The sequence below is a fragment of the Zingiber officinale genome, chromosome 5A (genome assembly GCF_018446385.1).
Source record: "Zingiber officinale cultivar Zhangliang chromosome 5A, Zo_v1.1, whole genome shotgun sequence".
Classification (NCBI taxonomy): domain Eukaryota; kingdom Viridiplantae; phylum Streptophyta; class Magnoliopsida; order Zingiberales; family Zingiberaceae; genus Zingiber; species Zingiber officinale.
This window is the reverse complement of record NC_055994.1, coordinates 117,479,890-117,493,514: the sequence shown is the minus strand read 5'-3', so window position 1 is coordinate 117,493,514 and position 13,625 is coordinate 117,479,890.

The following is a 13,625-nucleotide window of genomic DNA, read 5'->3' as shown; positions in this document are numbered from 1 at the left end:
AGGGAAACTCTTGAGCACTTGTAGACTATTAATTAGACCTTAACCAAGTCTAATTTCGTCAACCTCAACCAAGCTACCAATGTTTGGTTATATAGGCCACGGGTTGGAAAACCCCGCCTGCCAGTCGACTGCCAAAACATGTAGTCGACTGCCCTCTGTGGAAATTCGACCGTTACATCTCAACGGCTCGATACCAGTCGACTGCTAAAACTAGCAGTCGACTGCTCCACACTGACCGAACGAACAGAACCATTCTGTTTGCACCTAGTCGACTGCGCCAGTCAACTGCATGTTTTAGCAGTCGACTGCTATAGTAACACTACAGTAAAACCCTAAAACTAGGATTTTACTCCGAGTACAATCTCTCGTGCACTCGTACCCTCACCCTTATGATTCACTTGACGCTTCTTTGCAGCCTTGACCTCTTGCCTTCAAGCCTACTTCCTTTGGCTCTCGTCCCTCGGATGCATACAAGCCCGCGGCTCGTCCCCAATGTCATCCTTCGCGTATACCTTGAAGTCGCTTCCCTCGGCCCTTGTCCTCGCTGCCTTGTCCACGGTCCCTCGGATGCTCCATCCTTCACCGGACCCGAAGCCATCAACCTGAGTCACATGTGTATCCTGCAGTCCTGCACAACTCAAGTACACATATCAAATACAAGGGTGAACTTAACTTAAACCCTTTGCCTAAATACCAAAACACATGGTCCCGCGGACCATTGGGATTACTCCAACAGAGACTACTCAACCCCAAATAAGGGAGATGGAGGTTTCAATAAGTTGGTCTGAGACCAGTAGAGACTGTTCGACCTCGAATGAGAGAGATAGAGGCTTTAATAAGTTGGTTTGGGACCAGTGAAGACTGCTCGACCCTGAATAAGGGAGATGGAGTCATCAATAAGCTGGTCCGAGACCTGTGGAGACTGCTCAACCCTGAACAGGGGAGATGGAGGCATCAATAAGATGGTCCGAGACTAGTGGAGACTGCTCAACCTTGAACGGGGAGATAGTGGCATCAATAAGCTGGTCCGAGACTAGTGGAGACTGCTCGACCCCGAACGAGGGAGATGGAGGCAACAATAAACTAGTTCGAGATCAGTGGAGACTGCTCAACACCGAATAGGAGAGGTTGGGCCCTGATGTTAGTGGAAGCGGAGCACACAACACAACAATATAAAGGAGCAGAGCCCGTAGCACATCTAATCGGGGAGTTGGGCCCCTAATCCATGATTAGATAGTAAGGCCCCTAGTCACCAATCGGGGAGCCATAATAAATCCTGTGATTGAAAGAGGAAATATAATATAAAAACTAACCTGTTGATCGACTAGGATCTGACTCGGTATCTCAACTTCCGAATACCCATGGAGTAAGGGGGAATATAATAGAAAAATAACCTACTGATCTGCTGAGGATCTAATTCGGTCCCTCGACTCTCGAATACCCATAGAGTGAAGGGGAATATAATAGAAAAATAGCCTACTAATCGACTAAGGATCTAACTGAGTCCCTCAACTCCAAAATACTCGTAGAGTCGAGGAGAAAAATAGTGTCGATCTCTTGACCCCCAAATGTCCACAGAGTTAGGGAGAGAATAATGTGAGCTTTGATCGTCAAAGGGAGAGATACCCATAGTCATACAAGGGATCAGAGCCCGTAGCCATAGTAGGAAGAAAAGCCCCTTATGTGGAGGCTTCGAATCTTGTAGCAGTAAGAAGGTGTAGAGCCCCATGAGTAGAGGTTGTAGAGCTTGAAGCTGTAGAAGGGTGCAGAGCCGCATGGATGGAGGTTACAGAGCCTATATCAGTAAGAGGGCAGAGCCCCATGAGTGGAGGTTGCAGAGCCTGAAGTTGTAAAAGGGTACATCAGAGCCCCATGGGTGGAGGTTGTAAGTCTATATTAGTAAGAGGGTGCAGAGCCCCATGAGTGGAGGTTGCAGAGCCTGAAGCCATAAAAGGGCGCAGAGCCCCATGGGTGGAGGTTACAAAACTTGAATCCATAAAAGGGTGCAAAGCCCCATGGATGGAAGTTACAGAGCTTGAAGCTATAAAAAAGTACAGAGCCCCATGGGTGAAGGTTGCAAAACCTATATCAGTAAGATGATGCAGAGCCCCATGGTGGAGGTTGTAGAGCTTATATCAGTAAGAGGGTGCAGAGAACCATAGGTGGAGGGTGCAAAGTCTGATCGAGGAGCTGAGCCCCTAGTCCCTGGTCAGAGAATAAGGCCCCTAGATTCGGATCAGAAAGCAATACCGGAGCCTACTGTCTAAATGAAAAATATAATATAATATAAAAACTGACTTGTTGACCGTCTGAGGATCTGACTCAATTTCTCGACTCTCGAATATCCGTAGAGTGAGGGGAGAATATAATATGTTCATCGAAATTCCTCAGGACCGTGGCTATGGCCAAGAGTTTCCTGGCATTATTCGTCTTCACATTCTAAATCAGACTGAGATTTCCACAGACGACACCAAATATGATCCCGTCTGAAAGTTGAGATGACGGAATGACTAGAATGATGTGGCTGAAATGCTGACCAAGTCATCATGACCCGGAGGGGGAGTGTGATGAGCTGTCTTCTATATTGACCAAGTCGTCAGAAGGCCTCTGGTCTACAGTACCTGTAGGCAGGGTCTAGGTTTCCCCGATCCTAGACTACCACTGTACTAATAAGTTTAATCAAGTACAGGGTAAAAGAAGGAAAAGAAAGATAAGATGCTACCACTGTGACGAAGAAGGACATGTTAAAGACAACTGCTCAAAGTTAAATAACAAGAAAAAGAACAAAAAGCCAATCTAGACAAAGCATAAAAATCTAAAAGCGACGTGGGACAAAACGTCGTCAAAGTCAGAGATCGAAGCACACGCTGACTTGCACTGATGGCAAGTCATCAAGGAGAAGAAGACAAAGTGAGCTCTTTCGAGATGAGCATCAAGAGCATCAATGAAGGGGGAGCAATGTCAGAGGAAAGCAGCTTTACAGGGGGAGCATCAAAAATTGACAAAGTAAGTCAGGTACGATCTCTACTTCCTGACCAGTTATTTAAATTTATAAAAATGTTGTCAAAAAAATGTCTGTAAACTAGAAATAGAAAATGAGAAATTTAAAAAAGAAAATGATGAGTTAAAAATAATCTTAATAACATCTTGTCGACTAGAAGATTTCGATAAGTTAAAAATTGAAAATAAAAATTGAAGGTAGAAATAGAAAAGTTTAAAAAAATTTCAAGCTCACATATTCAACAAATTAGAAATTATAATGGACTAAATTGATATTTTAGATATTATAAGGGTTAAATTAGAAATTTATTATTAAAGTATATCCCTAAAAATTTTTTATTAATTCTGTTGGAAGAAATTTATATTGGATTTCAAAATCACGCCTAAATTAACTTTTTTCGCATGCCCTAATTTTTAATTGAATTAAAGTTTTTTTGATATTTTCAAATAAATTTCTTTATATAATTTCTGTTAAAAATTAATTAGAATTTAATTTTTTTTGTGAAAGAGGATTTCATTTCCCATTTAGAGAAAATTTTTTAACCATTACATTATTTTTCTACGATTTCTTTTTTAAAAAACATATTTTTTAATTTTAAAAATATTTCATAGTGTTATCATTTGTAAAGTTAATTTTCTTTAAAACTTTATTGTTTTCTCCATCTAAGACAATTTTTCTGAATTTTATGACCATTGGCAAATTTTCTATAAATTATTTATCAAAATACAAAATTTTAATATTAAAAATTCTTTAAAAGAGTTATTTTTTGAAAATTTATTTTCTTTACAAAGCTACTTGCAATTACTCATACTCGGAATTTTTTTCAAATTTTTTTTGAGCTTAAAAACTATTTTTAAGATTTTTTTTCAAAAATAAATCATTGTGTAGAAATTTTTTAAATCAATTTGATAATTTAGTAAAAATTTTTTACAGCCTTGATTATGTCTATTTTACCGCTATAAAAAATTTCAGAATTTTTCTATGATTCAAAGTATTTTTCTAAATTATTTTTTCTAAAAATAGTTTATAAATTATAAAAATTTAGATTTTTGAACTTTAAACTTAATGATTTTTTATGATAATTACTTTATTTTTATCTCTTATACTTGATTTTAATTTTAATTTAAGTTATTTTCATGACACACCTCATTTTTAATGTGATCAAAGGGTATATGGGGAAGGTACATTTTGATTTTTGTAATTTTTTTTCAAATGTACTTGCTATCTTTCTATTAATTGGCTTTTATTTACTCTAACTTAACTTGGGATTGCTCACATCAAAAAGGGAGAGATTGTAAGTACCCTGTGGGAGTTTTTATATGATCAATCAGGTCAAGTTTGATCCAGTTGTGGTTTGATTCTTGTGTCTAAGTGTGTAGGAGCTTATGAGCATAGGAAGTTGAGTAAAAGACGTAGCTAGCGAGAAGGACGACATGGGAGAAAGTCGACGGACTTGGTGCGTCCTAGGGACGAGGTACTGTGGAAGAGTACGCTGGTGGACGAGAAGGGAGTGCATGATATTTCCGAGGGACGAGAAGCCGGAGCAGAAGGTTGTTCGAGAAGGCCGAAAAATGGACTCGGATGAGCCTTATTCTGAATGATCAAAATCACCCAAATGAGTGGAGTTGGAGCGAAAGACCTAGACAATAAGTCAACCAGAAGTTGACTTTGGTCCGGACACCCGGACTGGTCTAGGAGACAGGACTGGCCGGACCCTGGGTGCCCCGAGCTCACGCCCTGGTCGAGCTGGTTCAACCCGGACTAGAAAATTTATCGCAAAGCCACTTGTTGTGATCTAGTACGATGTGGATAAAATTATATCCACGTTCATGCACCTAGAACCCTTCCAAACATCCCAATCAGAGCTATAAATACAGCTCTGATCTCAGTAGCTAAAGAACATCACTTGTAATCAATTTCTTTGTCTATTCTACTATCGTATGAGCTGTCAACGTGATAAGAGGCTTCTCCGTCTGAAGGAGATTTTGATAGTAAGTTTTCAACGTCTTAGAATAGCAATCCACTAATTGCAAACCAAGTAATTCTTATGTGTCTCTTTCTTCTTCTTAATTAATTTGTTAATTCTTTTTATACAAGTGTTAGTTTTAATCAAGTTATAAAGAGCGAGAAATGTTCATTTTTATTTTGAGTCAATGCACTCCTCCCCTCTTGTCAGCCGCAATAGACCAATAAGTTGTGTCAAGATGATACCCTAAACTGTTGAAAACCAACCCTATATAGTAGACATCTATTATCAATTCATAAATGATAATAGATACGGAATTATAGGTTCTACACATACAAAATATACATCTAACAATCGAAACTCAATAACTTTAAGTTAGATCACTTTAATGAGTTTGGTTTATACTCACATGCATAACTTATAATTAAACCTATCCATTAGAGATAATAACCGATACAATCTTCTTAGACTTTATCATTTTGCATTTTGCTAGGACTCCCTCTTTTATAAAAAAATCATCTTCTTAGACTTCATTATTGTTGTTTAGTTGGCTTATTTAATATTCATGTGAGACTACGTAATTTTGTCTTAACTTAAACACTATCCAACAGAGACGGATCTATTACAGGGTTATCCTAAGCTATAGCCCAGCCCTATTTTAAGATCCTTCTCTCACGAGTAACTCCCCTAAATTCTCGATGCTGTATTAATTCCATCTCAAGGACGGCAGAATGGGAATCTCCCATCGATTTCTCTCGCTAAGGAAATGAGATGGTAAACGGATCTAAAAGAGAAAATATATGATTCATACAGAATGAGATCGAAAAATCTCCATGTCGAATGATGAAAATGGGGTAATTTAGCAGCGATTTGGCAAACTGTTTAGGGCAAGTAAACTGTCTAAATTAGTCATTTTATATAATTGTATATATATATATATATATATATTATTTTTCTTCAAAATAGCCTTGTGTTAAAATTGTAATGGACGATTTGAAATTAATACCCACTATCTGAAAATATTAATGGATTGTACGGATTAAAATTAATTTTAATAACTTTAACAATTAGTTATATAACAAAATTTAAGTTTTTTTAACGAGTCTAATTAATCTTAGATGACTTAAACCATAGCTAGCATTCGATCACACAAATTTTAAATATTTTAATAGAAAATTAACATGGCAGAGAATAAATATACACAATATATTATTAAAATAAATTATTTAATTATATTAGTAATCAATAGAGGAAATAGAAAATAAAGAAATTATTTTAAAATTTTAAAAGATAAATTGAAAATAACTTTGAAATAAAATAAAAATTATAAATGAGAAAATCATTCATCATCTTTTTGAAAAAGTCATCCTAATATATAAAAATTATTTTTTTTCGGAACAATTTTTAAAAAATAAAATCAAACAAGACATAATGGATCATTTTTAATTAGATTCATTCATATTGTTTTTGCGTTAAGTATTTTTACATTCATTACAAAGTGTTTTTCCAATAATTACAATAAGCAGGGAAGTCAAGGCGACCCTAATGCTTTGTTTACTTCAAGGTGTGAATTAAGAAAAGAAATGAATCTATAGTGGAAAAAAAATTTTAGGGAAAAGAAAATAATTTTTTTATTTGATGTGCTTATTTACTACAATTGGGGAAGAAGAATGAGAAGAATTCAATACCTCGTCTACTATAATAAAAGAAAGAAAATTAAATAATATATTACCCAAAACACCCTTTTTATTTTTTCCTATTTTTAGATAAAAATATAAAATTAACTAAAAAAAATATAAAACGTATTTATAATTATGCTCTCAAAATCCAATGTTTTTATATTTATTTTAAATTTTTTATATATTGTCTTATAATTGTGAATTCAAATAATATATTTTTAACCTGATAAAAAGTTTCTATGAAAGAAATAGAAAAACACTACATATAAGTAGAATAAAGTGTGAGGAAAATATTACATAGAAGTGGAATAAAATATTGATCAAGATAAAGTTAGATGTCGTAAGAATGCTATCATATATTAAAATCAAAAAACTTATACCATTATCATATATTCAAATAAAAAATTATCAACAATAAACATTACCTAGAAATAATCCATAATTATTACAAAATTATTATCAACTAAAAAATTAAATTGACTTTCATATGCTAATAATTACTAATAAACCTATATAACCCTATACTCTCAATACCTATCCAAATCTTGCAGATTGCAATTATTCAAACAACACAATTCAAAATTAGAAAGAAAACATCTTCTTCAGAAGAGCAAGTCTCTTCTGCACTGGACATCTCATAACAAGCATCATTTTCTCCTTATTCTCTCCTAGGAATAGATAAACATCAAGTATATTTTCATCTGGAGCACTAACAGAAACTAAATCTTTATAGAGTTTCTCATTTAACTTTTGTTGACGAAATGACTTATTCTCGATAACTGAACTTGAATGATCAATTGCAGCAACCACTTCCTTGATACTTGAGTCGAGGGCTGAACTTTTCTTATTGCCATAAGCATCAACAGATGTAATTTTTCTCTTCTTTAATCCTTCGACAAATGGTGAACTATCAAGGTCTACTTTAGAACTCACATGTATATCATCTCTTTGTTCTTCCTCTTGAATAATTTCAACATTTCTTTCGACGGCAGTGGAAGCTCCTTGACCATTTGCTCTGTCATAAGCAAATAACTCAAACAACTTCTCATAATGAGGTGCAGGGGTATATCTCCACTTCTTAATTGATGGATTAGCCTAGATAAAAATAAAATTAATCATAAACATAATGGTTATATAAACTGACAAAATATAAAATGAAATATCTACTATTAATACTTACATCAATAAGTTACTTCCAAACTTCTTCCTCGGCCTCAAACCTCTTACTCTCAGCATGTCATTGAGCTCTACTTGCATTTTTAAACAAATCGTAACATGAATTAAAGTTAATCTTCAATGTTTTCATTCTATTCTTCAAATGGTCCTTTGTCAATAGAATTTTAGTCTTCTCACGACAAATGACAACCATTTCTGTGTATGTAGTAGACGTGAAAGTGCTACCTACTCAGTTGCCATTAAGTTGTTGATCTAACATAACATCTATAAAAATTTTATCCATTTCATCAGTCCACTTAATCATATCCTTTTTGACTTGTTCGACTGTAGAACTCATTTCTACTCAATACCTGCATCAAATTCACATGTGACCATGAAAAAAAATTAAATCTTATTCATAATTATAAACTAGTAACATTCAACTGTATAATATTGGATTAACAAACATAATCAATGCATAAAAATTCATATTCAATAATAGAACATCCAGTATTAAGATTTACCAATAGCATGTTCAAATTATCACATTGTTCAAATCAAGCATTATTAATTAGTATGCTACATAAAACCGCTCTCATAATTTTCTTAATAAAACCAAATAAATCTTCTTTAGTTATTATTATAATCCGACCACATAACATTAGCTATGTTATCCCTGATCATATTCCCTTGACTCCAGTCATCATCTTGTCTCTCATTGCAACTCACTTCATTGTCATAATTTACACTTAATTCATGATCCACTTCACTAATCAACCTCTCATCTGGATCCACACCCATTAATAAATTATGAAGAATACAACATGCTAAGATAATGTCTGTGCGAATGTTAATTTCATAGTGAGGTTATGTTCCGCTAGCAATAATGGGAAACCTCTTCTTTAGAACCCCAAAAGCTCTCTCGATTGCATTGCGAAGAGATGCATGTCTAAGATTGAATAACTCTTTTGCATTTGTAGGGCCACATCTCGAGTATTCCTTTAAGTGATAACGAATTCCTTGATAAGGGGTAATTAAACCCCTCTTCAACATAAATCCAGAATCAACTAAATAGTATTTACCTACAACAAACAAAGGATATAGTTTAATCATATTTACTTCCAAACATTGCCCACCAATGAACATTAATTGTAAATTAAATACCATGAGGAATTAATAATTTATCACGTCTAGATAGAGCATTTTTGACGATTCGAGAATCAGATGAAGTTCCTTCCCACCCAGATAAAATATATGTGAACTTCAGGTCGAAGGAGCATGCCGCCAACACATTTGTAGTTGGCCAATCCTTTCTTACTCGATATCTAGGTGCATCTTCATCAGATACCTTAACACGTATATGAGTTCCATCTAATGCACCAACACAATGCTACAATTAGGAGACAATGAGCATATTTAGCTACAAAGTACCTTACAACCTTCTAAAATTCAAAATGATCAAAATGAGTGTTACCTTGAAGTAAGGGTAGAATCTACTGTTACTCTGTATAAGCGAAGGGATTTCAGAACCATCTGGTTGCTTTATAAATTCAGCATGAAGTCCAATAATGGCTTTTAAGACTTCATGAAAATGATTATTAATAGTCCTTGTACTTCGACGAAAAAAAAAACTCAACTCTCGATGTTTGACGTCATGACCAAGCAAATATAAAAACTTAGCAACCTTCTCTTCAATACTTGAATTCCTATTGGCTTTTACCCTTGTGTTGTGCTTTAATAGTTCACACAAGTGAACAAAGCCATCCACACTTACCCTAAGAATGCTACGACATACCTCATTAGATGTCATAAGGTTGTGCAACAAAATACGTCTTACATCATCTTTTTGCTCATTATTCTCCATTAGACCTTTATCTACATACTTATTAATATTCTTCAACATCATCCCAAGAATAACTAAACAATTTCTATTTATGAAAACTTCATCATCCGAACTCTCATCTAGAGTATCATTATTCTCCTCATAACAATCATTAACATTCGGATAATTTCCTTCACCATTATCCCACTCCATCTTATCAAATTTATTGAAAGATAAATAATAAAAATAGACTATTATAATAAATTCAACAAGGTTGCTATAAAAAACGTTATATTTCATCTAAACGATAGAAATCAGTAAAATAAAGATAAAAATAAAAAACAAAGATAGAAATTAAAATTAAGTAGAAATTAGAGTTTTATTTCATCTAATAAGAGTTATAGAAATTAGGAAAATTATATTTCCTCTAATTAGAGTTTTCTAATTACTGGTAAGATCAAAACGAAGATAGAAATGAGTAACTCAACAAGAAGATAGAGCAAACTTACTGCAATCACAAGAAGAAAAACTCAATACAAAGCAGGAAGATATAAATGAGTAAGATCAAACTTACTGTAATCACAAGAAGCAAAACTCAACACAAATCAGTCGCTAAGCAATCATAGAAGAAGAGCACTTACAATAGTTGTGAATCAATCTTAGCAACAATGTTGGAGCAACTGTAGCAATCTCGGAAGAGAAGAAGAGGGATCGACAAAGGAGTCGATGGGTGAGGAGGAAGAAGAAGAGTCCGCAGGTGAGAAGGAAGAAGAAATGAGTAAAATCAAACTTACTACAATCACAAAGAAGGAAAACTCAACACAAAGCATTGGCTAAGCAATCGTAGAAGAAGAGCACTTACAATAATGTCGGAGCAACTGCAACAGTCTCGGAAGAGAAAAAGACGGACCGGAGGAGGAGTCGACAGGTGAGGACGAAGAGTCTGCGGGTGAGAAGGAAGAAGAAATAGGCGATTTAGCGGAGGCGTCGTTGGGTGTGGAGGCAGAAATCGCCATTGGGTGTGGAGGCATAAATCGCCGTTATGTGGGTGAGGAGGCAGAATCGCAAATATGGTGGAAGAGAAAAGGAAAGGTTAGGGATATTTATGTGATTTTATTTTATTTACTTTTCTTTCCTTTGTCTTTCCGTCCGATTTGGACGGGATAAATTTCCCTCAAAAATATATCTGCCGAAGGAATACAATTTCCATCCGCTTTAAATTTTTAATCAAGTAAATAATAAAAAATTTTCTAGAAGGAACTTTTCTCTTATTTTAGTTTCCTTACCTCTAAGTAATCAGAGGCTAAGTGTCTTTTCAACATTTTATAATAAAATAAAGAATGATTTTCTTATCAGACACTTTATATTAGACCAGATTTAACTAAAAATATAAATATAAATTATATTATACATGAATTTTATATTTAAAATTTTGTAGGATATAGCTTAGTTGAACAATATAATGCAATGTTTTTTTTATTATATATATATAATTTTTTTTTAAAAAAAATAATATATAATTTGTTACATTAAGTTCAATCCCTCCCCCAACTCTATGAAAGTCCGTCCCTAATCTGACATCATAACTAATAGGTAAAACTTGGGGTGTAATTGCATCAAAAATCTAAGTCCATCATTGAGTATGCGTCAAGGTTACTCCAGGTCAGAATTTTTTGTAGAAAGTCACAGGAGTTTAAATAGGATTTGGAAGCAAGGTTGATAACAAGTAAAATCCTCTAATCCATAAGTTGTGGATCAGAAGATGATCGACTATTTTTAATTGATGAATTATGATAAACCCTATCTGTTTAATGGTAGGATCTATCAAAATTGATAAATTCATATAGTGGATCATCTAATTCTTAAAATTACAAATTAAAAAATCAGTCTTCAGTTGTACTTAATATATATATATATATATATGTCTTAACTTTGAGTGAATCTGTTCCTAAGTCCATTAATAACTTTGTGTTAAAACCACTAAAGATTGGAAGTTTTTTAGAATTATGAGATTCTAAATAGAGTTTGGAATCAAGGTTGGTGATATTGACAACGCTTTGCAGAAATCTAGGAATGCTAAGTCTTCATTTAGAGTAATTATAATAATCCCTAGCCCATCAAGTGACCTGATACCAAGATTATTCAAGGTTGATTTTTCTTTTGTTAAAAAAAATCTCATAGCAGACTAAAAACAGTTCTAAAACTAAAGTTGGTGGGCACGATTTAACTAAGAAGAATCCTTACAGAACATGGGTCCTATTTGTAAAGAATCTGACGTGCTTAAGACCATTAATAACTTTGTGTCGAAACTACGTAAGTTTGAATTTTAAGTAAGAATCCTTTAGTCAATTTTTTATGTATCAAAGGATATGGTCCATAAATTGACCAAATTTTTATGGATCAAAGGATGATCTTGAAAGTTCTCTAAAACCTAAGCGGCATGAATTCTAGACAATCAAAGTAAGAATTCAAATAGGAAAAAACAAGAACATATGAGCATGAATCTTCGTTTTATTGAGAACATGACATAAGGAAATAAATACTGTAATTACAAAAAACCTGAATGCAATGGAATTATCATAGTTCTGGCAGAGCTCGTCGATCCAACAATCCTGCGGAAGAAGAAGGAGAAGAAGGTTGGCCTTCCGGAGGAGTTAGGGGTGACGATGTTGGATTCTCTTCGTCAATGGGGAACGAAGAGACGTCTCAAGATTACCCTAATCCTCTGGGGACCAACCTATTATATAGTGCACATCTATTATCAGCCCATCGATGATAATAGATGTGGGACTATAAATCCTTATATACTAAACATCTATTATCAGCAAATAGATGATAACAGATGCGAGACTATAGGTTCTACATATATGAGATCTACATCCAATTACCCGAAATCTACTAGACATAAGTTAGATCACTTTAAAGGGGTTGGATCGTATTCACGTGTGTAACTTACAAATAAGCCCACCCAATAGAGATAATTATATCCAACAGATCCATAATATAATTATAGTTGAATTGTGATTATGATTTGGTTGTAATTAGTTATGATTTTTTCTTGGATTTATCTTTCCATCCAGATTATAGTTTGGATGAGATGGGTGGCCAGAGACCACTCGGAAACCACTGGCGATGGACTGGTGGCCGAGCTACGGGATGTTAAGCAAGGGGAGTTGAGCAGTGAGTGGTGTTCGGCTATCCACCTTGACACTCAAAGTCGCTAGAAACATGAGTTCCACTTTGGAGAAAATATGATACGCCTAAGTCTCCGTCACTTTTGTTCAAAATTTATTGATGACTTAATAAAGACTAAATTTAGAACAGAGTATACATATTCGTCCAACTTTAAGACTGAATAGATACACGTGCATGCTACCTTTTATAGTTGGTTTGTTATAAAATGAGTTAGTTATTCCGGCCAATATGTACGATTGACCGACCTTAATCTTGGCCGTCCTAAGATTTGATCACCCTTAAGATAATAAATTTCTTAATTCACTCGGCCTAAGGGATGATCATCTTTTCTCGATCAACTTGAATCCCAATCTAGTCAACCTAAAAATCTTAACATCAGACAGCTGATCCAAGCCAAAGGAGAGGATGTTACTCCTTTTCAACAGGACTGTCACATCCCATATCATTTTCTAGCTTCATCCATCCTAATTCGTATAAGAGTAAATGCACAAGGAAAAAAGATAGATCATGATAATCTTAAAATAAAGAAATAAGCTAAGAAGATTTCAAGGTTAAAAGTTTTGGCATGAAGTGTTCTCTTCCGTGTTGCACAATTGATCAAGATTAGGAGGTTTAGATATTGCTAATGCTATAAGAAAAACTAATTACTTTTATATATATATATATATATATATAATTTAATCAAATAAAAAATATGATATACAATTTAAGTAATTATGAAAGTTAAATTGCCGGATCACTAAAACTTGGCAGTGAAAAACTTGGCAGTTAAATTTTCCAAGTTTTATTTATATTGGCACACCTAAG